Genomic DNA, 9959 nt, shown 5'->3' with positions numbered 1-9959 from the left:
CCACTGGTACCTTCCACAGATAGGCTGGAGAGAGAGAGAGAGAGAGAGAGAGAGAGAGGGGGGGGGGGGAACAGGTGAGTGCGCCAGGTGACCATTGTCTAATGTCCTACTGTCCTAGTGCCTGCTCCGTCCATCTTACCACACAGGCACAAGACACACACACAATCATTTTACTCGGTCCACAATAAAACACAACTCCCTATCACTCTTCCCCTCCTCCTGCTCTCCCTCCCTCTCTCCCTCTCTCCTGGCCAGCGCTGCGGAGACCAGGCTGGACGTACCCCTCCCCGAAGACAACGGTGAAACACAAAGAAGCTGACTGGCGTTCTTTCCTCGTCTTCTCCAGAGCAGGGAGTCAAGTGAGGGAGGGAGGGAAAGAATCTAAATTCTTTCTCCAGATGTGGTTTACGAGCCAGTCTGGAAAAAACAGCGTCTGAACTGTTTTACACACACATGCTACGGCATGGCACACACACGCACACACACACACACACAGACACTAATGCTATCGAGGACCAACGTTGTAAAACCCTGCTACTATTTCCGCTCTCTAGAGAGAAGTGTGTTTGGGACACACATGCAGGATGTACAGTAGCCTATACTTTACTGCAGTGACTAAAGCAAAATCAGTTTTAAGTGTAGGAATAACACACACACACACACACACACACATAAACCTTTCTTCCTCTCTCGCTGTCTAGGAACTGTACACACACACACACACATTCACCCCAAAACAAACATTACACTTCACTCTCCAGTGCTTGAGAGTTCCATCCATCATGCTGATACAGCCTGACTGAGTTTCACCAGGAGAATAGAGAGGTCAGGGCTAGACCAGGACTAACCCAGGATGAGACTAGACCAGGACTAACCCAGGATGAGACTAGACCAGGACTAACCCAGGATGAGACTAGACCAGGACTAACCCAGGATGAGACTAGACCAGGACTAACCCAGGATGAGACTAGACCAGGACTAACCCAGCATGAGACTAGACCAGGACTAACCCAGGATGAGACTACACCAGGACTAACCCAGGATGAGACTAGACCAGGACTAACCCAGGATGAGACTAGACCAGGACTAACCCAGGATGAGACTAGACCAGGACTAACCCAGGATGAGACTAGACCAGGAATAACCCAGGATGAGACTAGACCAGGACTAACCCAGGATGAGACTAGACCAGGACTAACCCAGGATGAGACTACACCAGGACTAACCCAGGATGAGACTAGACCAGGACTAACCCAGGATGAGACTAGACCAGGACTAACCCAGGATGAGACTAGACCAGGACTAACCCAGGATGAGACTAGACCAGGACTAACCCAGGATGAGACTAGACCAGGACTAACCCAGAACAAGACTAGTCCAGGATCAACCCAGAATAAGACTAGACCAGGACTAATCCAGGATGAGACTAGACCAGGACTAATCCAGGATGAGACTAGACCAGGACTAATCCAGGATGAGACTAGACCAGGACTAACCCAGGATGAGACTAGACCAGGACTAACCCAGAACAAGACTAGTCCAGGATCAACCGGGGGTAAAACCAGAACTAACCCAGACTAGACCAGGAGACCAGAACAAGACTAGACCAGGATCAACCCAGGATAAGAATAGACAAGGACTAACCCAGAACAAGACTAGTCCAGGATCAACCCAGGATAAGAATAGACAAGGACTAACCCAGAACAAGACTAGTCCAGGATCAACCCAGGATAAGACTAGACCAGGACTAACTCCGGACAAGACTAGACCAGGACTAACCCAGGATAGGTCTGTCTGTGTGTCTGTCTGGCTGCTTGTCTTGCTGTACTGCATGTCTGGTTGGCTCTCTGTATGTCTGCTTTGCTCCAAAGAGATAGCGCTGTTCTCTACACTAGAATAGTTTGAATATACCATGTCTCAGGTTTGAAATTGCTATGACTTGACTTTACTCCAGACAATTCACACTGTTGTGTTCCTACCCTTCCCTCCTCATCTTTCTGTGTGTGTGTGTGTGTGTGTGTGTGTGTGTGTGTGTATGTGTGTGTTAAAATGCTGCTATGGATTACCACTGTTGTGTAATATAACTAGGATCAGCTGTACAGGACTGTGGGCTCTGGTACTGAAGGAAACACACAGATACAACACAAACACACAATGACACACACACACACACAAACACACGCACACACACAAACAAAAACACACACACACACGCACGCAAACACACACACACACACGCACACACGCACACACACACACATATTGCTGCTGAGGCCAAGCTACATGGAGGAGCATGTTAGTGTCTATTAACTTGCCCCATTTGAGCCGGTGGGTTGGGATGCAGTATCCTAACCAGCCAACCAGCAGTATCCTCCTAACCAGCCAGCCCTGTGTGTGTGTGTGTATGTGTGTGTGTGCAGGGTTTTTCCTGGCTCTGAAGGGGGGGGGGGGGGGGTGATGCGCGCGCACAATTTTTTGGGGAAACCTCAGTTTTATGCCGCTGTCGTTCTGACTGAGCTCACTTTTCACAATCGTGGGAAATCTCCCGACATGACACAAAATGGATATGAACACAAAATGTTTAAGATACTGATAACCCGGCTATTTATTATCTCCATTACTAGTGGTCCACTCCAAACCATGGACAATGCAAGAAAGAGGGATGGGCTGCACTTGAAACACGCTATCAAACACATTTGGAGAGGATTTGAATTGCTATTTTTATTCTCTCTCTTTTCTTTTTTTTTTTAGCATTTTGGCACTGGTGATTTTCCTTTGGCTATGGCTAAAATCTCTTTGGGGGGCGCCAAAAAATCCTCTATGCAGGAACTGCTGGTGTGTGTGTGTGTGTGTGTCCATGTGACCCTGCGAGGTGGTGAGGGCTCTAATGTCAGGCTGCTCAGTAAGCCTTAAGGCATGTGCTAAAGCCAGCCTGGGTCCTGGCTGAGACTGGGGACAATGAGAGGAACACGGCACACAGCTGACAGTTACAGAGTAACGCACACACTCTCTCAACACACTCACACACACATGACCACTCTCTCAACACACGCGCATACACTCTGATGTCCAGTGGGAGGCGGTTCATAGTCTCTGGTCTAGTCTACTCTAACGCTGCAACATCCTCAGTCCCTCACCTGCATGCCCACTGCTATGGCCCTTTCTGGGGGTCCTTCCTGCTACTGGCACAGAGGCTGGGAGTTTATGTAAGAATGACCCCCCTCTCTGGGCCTCTTTCCGAGTCTCAGACACACACACACACGCACACACTCCGAGACTCTGCATAAGTAGCTTTATTATGTTGTCATAGCTGCCAGTGCTAGGCTAGCCCTTAGTACTTTCTTCTAGCGCAAGGCCCTTCCTTTAGTTGTAGGACAAAAAAAAGAGATAAAATGGGTTCCTCTCCGTGTGGAACGGTGATCACATAAGCTATCATTGAATTGTGTTGTTTTGAAAAAATCTGAATGTGTGTGTGCGTGAGAGAGAGAGAGAGAGAGAGAGAGAGAGAGAGAGAGAGAGAGAGAGAAGAAACACAACCTTTTAAGGCTGCAAAAGCCTAGTGCCTGAGGTAGATTCAAAAACACACAGAGCCCCCCCCCTCTCTTTCTCACATACACACACACACACACACACGCTCACACGCACACAAACAGTCTGATAGCATAGAGGAGCTGTCTCAAGCATCACTTTCTTTCTCTCCCTCCCTAACCCCCTCCATCCCCATCTCCTCCTCTGCTTTTCTCCCCTTCCTTCTCTGTAGTCTGCACCTTCCCTCCTCATCTCCCTCTCCCTCACGCCCTCCCTCTCTGCTCCAGTGAGGTGCAGCTGAGATGCGCCTGCCAACGGTTAGATTAGTCCCTAAATCCTCCTCTATTGCTTCTCTTCACTTCCTCTGCAGAGGTGCGGGAACTATGGCCATCAGGACAGGGACCAGGGAACCAAGGAAATTACCAGACCCCCCCCCCCCCTGCCCGCACCCCACCCTTTAATTTTCTAATTTGCTATAGTACGTTCCTAGTCAGGTTCCAATTTCGGGTTCTTCGCTAAGTTCTAGAGCGGCTAGGTTCTAGAGCTGCCAGGTAGGTTCCTAGCAAGGTTCCAGTGTTGCTTGGCTCCTAGTTAGGTTCTAGAGCTGCTGAAGGTTATTAACTAGGTTCCAATACTAGGTTCCTATCCCAGTGAGGTTCCAGTGTTGCTAGGTTCCTAGTTAGGTTCCAGTGATGCTGACAGGTAGAGACCTCTGTACAAGTCTCGGGCTGCCTGGTGTACTGGTCATGGACAGCCAGCAATCTTAAATCGTACAATCTTAAGATCTAAATTAAATCATACATCTTAATTTAAGGTTCAAATGTCATGATCATGCTCGTCCATGATTTTGCTCCAGAAATTGCACTCAATCTTGATGTAACCTCGGTCCACGAGTGCTCCTACTCCACCTCTGCATCCCCTCGCTCCAGATATCCAGAACGCCAGCCTCCCTCATGACCCCACTGGTTCAGTAGCTTATAGCCCAGTCTGTCAGGATGCTCATTCTACAGTTTAGCCCCAAGCTCTGACTTCTGGCTGGAGCTCTGAAGGGTCATCCAGGCTGTTTGGAGGCTGGACAGATATTGAGATACGGCACTGATAAGTCAATAAAAGACACTTTTGTAGAGCTGTTTTCCCAGACTGGAAGAGAGTCTGGGACTGCTGACAAGAGATCCATAACAGGCCCAGTGTAGCTATGACAGTTCAGGTGTAGTATGGACAAGCCAGCTGTAGCTATAACAGTCTAGCTATGACAGGCCAGGTGTAGGCTATTGCAGGTCGGGTATAGCTGTAGCTACAGACCAGGTGTATGGTAGTCTAGGTGTAGCTGTAGTCATAACAGACCAGGTGTATGGTAGTCTAGGTGTAGCTGTAACCATGACAGGCCAGGTACATGGTAGTCTAGATGCAGCTGTAGCCATAACATAACCACAGGTGTATGGTAGTCTAGGTGTGGCTTCAGCCATGACCAGGGGTGTAGTGGTTTAGGTTAATACAGAGGTGGATAAACTCTGTCGAGTGCATAGTTTACCCACCTTGTTTCCCTTCATTGATTAATACAATCGATCAGAAAATAGGTGAGTAAACTCTCAGCCTAATTTTAAAGAGAGGGGGAAACTGAGTTTACCCACCACTACACCCCTGGGCATGACAGACCAGGTTTATGGTAGTCTAGGTGTAGCTGTAGACATGACAGACCAGGTGTATGGTAGTCTAGGTGTAGCTGTAGCCATGACAGACCAGGTTTAAGGTAGTCTAGGTGTAGCTGTAGACATGACAGACCAGGTGTATGGTAGTCTAGGTGTAGCTGTAGCCATGACAGACCAGGTTTAAGGTAGTCTAGGTGTAGCTGTAGCCATGACAGACCAGGTGTATGGTAGTCTAGGTGTAGCTGTAGCCATGACAGACCAGGTTTAAGGTAGTCTAGGTGTAGCTGTAGACATGACAGACCAGGTTTATGGTAGTCTAGGTGTAGCTGTAGCCATAGGCCAGCTATGGCAAGTCAGCTGTAGCTATGACAGTCCAGGTGATGTGACGGTATGGCGCCACTGTTATCTAAGTCAGACCATAGGGAGGGAGCCTCCTCAGACACGCGTTATAACTGTGTGGACCTAGTGAACCGTTTTTAGACATTGAAACACTGTGTTAAACCGATGTTTGATAGGTTAACCTCTCACTGACATTGTAGCTATAAAACATCCGTTTCCACGGGCTCACAGACAAAGCTTTAGCCTACCCAAACCCACATAGCCATGCATTTCGACAAGGTGAAATCGGGTATGTAAGAAATTAAGTTATTCAACTAGGGTAGCCTAGGCTACTTACCCATGTCTAAGGTTGTCACACACTCGAGTCTATGGTGTAAATATTTCATCAAGATCATTTAAAATCCATTTGGCCACATTGACTCCGCCGACGGATGGGATGACAGTCTCCCGTGGAGCTGTCAAATGGGGCAAGATTTTTTTTTTAACAGAAAGCCCGGAGGAAAATGGCGTCAACAGCAGGCTACGTTGAAAAAAAGGTGATAAAGACAAAATCGCGTCCGATCTGACAATCAAATCAAACATCCAATGCTGAATTGTCTAAATCCAAAACAGGGTTGGCTAGGTATGTGCAGTCTTGCCTGCGGGCAGACCCGCAAAGCCGCGGGGCAGAATCTGTCTCTCTCTCTCTCTCTCTCTCTCTCCTTGTCGGTCGCTGGTCACTCGGGCTGCATAGCGCTGCTTCCCTGGCTCTCAAATCCCTGGCTCTCAGATCCCTGACTCGGGGGAGGATCAGACCGGACTGTTTTACTGCAGTGAAAACAAACGGAGGGCGCGCGGCATTTATCCAAGAGAAATCCCAAATCCAACAGGGAACGTCATTAGCAAGAACGCGGTTACACCCGTTATAACGGACGATGGTGTGTGGAATCTGCGGATGGACCAGTAGGCGCGGTTTTTGATCGGTTTTCCCTCCCTGGTCGCATATGGCTCGGGGTGTTTGCTCGCTCGCTCTCCTTCGCTGAGTGTCGGGTCCCGTAGTCGTGTCTGGTAATGATCTCGCTGAGCAGTCTATAGCCGCAACCAAGCTCTGTCTGTCCTAGAGGAGAGGAGAGGAGCGCAACATCGCCTCCACCTGGCAGTGCAGCCAACCGCTATTATATATATATGTTTATATATATATATAAAACATATATATATATATATATGTTTTAATCATACTGCTGTTTCATAAAAGGTCTGTTTTCGTCGCAGGACCACTCACACTCCAATATAGCCTATGTGCTAATTTGGTCACAAATCATCTTCCATTAGAGGCAGCCTACCCTAATCTCTCGTGTGCTGAAAGTCCCTCAAAACGCATGTCCCTCTCTTTTATGGAAAACACACTTTAAGATGAACTAACATGCAAATGCTCCTAGTATTCATTTCATCATAGCTGCTCTACCTCGGCAAACTAAACACTTTCCATTAGGCTACAGTCTCCATGTCCTGACAGGTTGGAGTTGGGGGTTAGTTTGTGTTCCAAAAATAGACTACTTCTGAATTTACATCTCTCTCTACCAATGGCCTGCATTTTATAACCTCCTTCTGAAATCCTGTGTGTGCTGTCTAGTGTGTTTGTGTCACTGTGTGTGTGTGTGTGTGTGTGTGTGTGTGTGTGTGTGTGTGTGTATGTGTGGATGTGTGTGTGTGTGTGTGTGTATGTGTGTGTGTGTGTGTGCTCTCAAATGTTTCAGCTTAAAGGAGTAGTAAAGGCAAAATGCATGTTTAGCCCTGTTTTAAGGTTACTTATGATCATATACAATGGTTCAGATCAAAACGTTGACAAAACTAGCACTTTTGAGAAAGTCTGATAATTGCTCTACCACCCTTTTGGTCATACAATGGATGTGGCTGGGCACCATGAAAAATCATTCAAAAAACATGTTAAACTCTCAATTCAAAGACAAATGAGCAACATAGCAACATAAACAATAACAATAGCTACTGTAAGTAGTTCCGCTTCCTGAATCCACTCTGCGGATTGATCTACACATCTACAACGGTCGCAATACAAGTCAATGGATTTCATAAAATGATCAATAAAACCCTACAGGATTCATACTTTGCGGCGAATTTGATGTCAGAACACCAACGGATGTAAAGACCAATTACCCACTCGATGAACTTCTTGTCTTTGAAATCGAGAGTTTAACATGTTTTTGAATGATTTTTCAAGGTGCCCACCCACATCCATTGTATGACCAAAACGGTGGTAGAGCAATTATCAGACTTTCTCAAAAGTGTCAACGTTTTTGTCAACGTTTTGATCTGAACCATTGTATATGATCATAAGTAACCTTAAAACAGGGCTAAACATGCATTTCCCCTTTACTACTCCTTTAAGTATTATCATAACAGTGTCACGGTAGAACTTGTCATGATCCATTGGCTTGTTTCTGATACCTCTGCTTGTGTGAGTGGTGTCAGTATTGTTGCCTGGTGCTGGAGTGGACTGTGGTGGAGAGGAGGATGAGGGACATACTGAAGTCAATTCTGGACAACCCCTCCGATCCCCTCTATGATGAGCTGTGGCAGACGAGGAGTACCTTCAGCCACAGCCTAATCCCACCCAGGGGCAAAACTGAACGGTTCAGACGCTCCAATTTCATCTATCTATCTATCTATCTATCTATCTATCTATCTGTCTGTCTGTCTGTCTGTCTGTCTGTCTGTCTGTCTGTCTGTCTGTCTGTCTGTCTGTCTGTCTGTCTGTCTGTCTGTCTGTCTGTCTGTCTGGTGTGTGTGTGTGTGTGTGTGTGTATTGATTTGGGGGGTGGTATGGATATAAAGAGACCCCTGAGAGTAAGGGGTCAACAGCTGCTCTCTGACAACCAATCAATCCGCACTGTATCAGTAAACTCAAACACACACACACACACACATAACCAGAGCCGTCTGGTTTCAGATCAGTTGCCATAGATACTAGATACAGGCAGTCAAGTGGAAGCAGTTCTCTAGTTTAAACTGTAAAGATTTCATTATTTATTATTACGGGGTAGATGGAGCCTTATGAATGAATCTATGGTTGGATAAATTAATTAATTAATTAATTAATCAATTAATTAATTAATTATTAGATAAATAGATTCATTCAGAGGGCACCATAAGAACAGGGACGTATGGTGCCCTCTGAATTAATCTACTTATCTAATAATTCATTAATCAAAGTATCCAAATCCCCTTGTCTTTATAATCTGTGTTCATTCCCTAGTATGGGACACACGCTTATTTCATCATGTGTATAAAACTGATTTGTCTGTCTACTTGCATGCCTGCCTTTTTCAATATGAAACAACATACCTGCCTTTAACAGTATTTGCTATATCGTTCTCATTAGACACATGAGACATTAATCAAGGTTATCTAGGGTTAGAGTTATCTAACGAGACTTGCTGTATCATGAGTCATTCCAAGAGTCAAACCTTGTTTGTCAGGAATTAACCTTCATACCTTAAACAACTCCTCTCACAAGCTTCCTGTTGTTTCTGAACTGTAAAATGTGGTCACTGAGACTGTGTGTGTCTGTGTGTGTATGTATGTGTGTGTGTCTGAACACAACAGAAACCTTTTCACCTTTTCAATGTAGAAGCAAAGAGGAACCCCCCCATACAGTATCAGAGCCTTACTGTACCACTTCCCTGAGATAGAATGACTGAATTCACATTCAGCCATATAATTAACCAAGCCTTCATCTCCTACCCCAATTGGAGGAGGTTAGCTCATATGTTAATAGTCATCCCATGAAACTATGAGACACTCATTGATGTTCACTCAACACCTCCTGCCTGCCTGCCTGTGTAACCAAGTTGGTTAAAAATGTACTCCTCTGTATAAATACCACCCACCGGTGTCATCGAATTGTTAGTTTTTTTGGTGGCATAGCTGGTAGCAGAGTTTATAAGAGGTGTGTTCGTAAGTCAGATGACCTGAGTTCAAACCCTGAGTGAGCAAAGTGAGCTATACTGATGAGCGATGCAGGGACACCTGTTACACCTGCCTGCCTGCCTGTCTGCCTGCCTGCCTGCCTGCCTGCCTGTCTGTCTGTCTGTCTGTCTGTCTGTCTGTCTGTCTGTCTGTCTGTCTGTCTGTCTGTCTGCCTGTCTGCCTGTCTGTTTGCCTGTCTGTCTGTCTCTAGGCCTTGAGAAAGAAAGAAGGGAGGCACTCCAGCATACTTCCAGAGCAGAATGTGACAGTCTGGTTTCTCCTGTCCTCTCCAGGATAGGGACTCTAATGTAAATGAAACCATATGGCATACAGGAGGATAAGGCACATCTGCAGGTGCTCTGGGCCCAACACTTCAACCACAAACACGCGCGGCATATTCCATCTCTTGGTTGTTTGTTGTACAATCTGGAGTCCCACCAGCGGTCCCTCCCCTTGTAGCAGGAAGTTGTGGTGTGA

The sequence above is a fragment of the Borostomias antarcticus genome (genome assembly GCF_949987555.1).
Source record: "Borostomias antarcticus genome assembly, chromosome: 23".
In the NCBI taxonomy this organism is placed as follows: domain Eukaryota; kingdom Metazoa; phylum Chordata; class Actinopteri; order Stomiiformes; family Stomiidae; genus Borostomias; species Borostomias antarcticus.
This window is presented reverse-complemented; position numbering follows the sequence as displayed.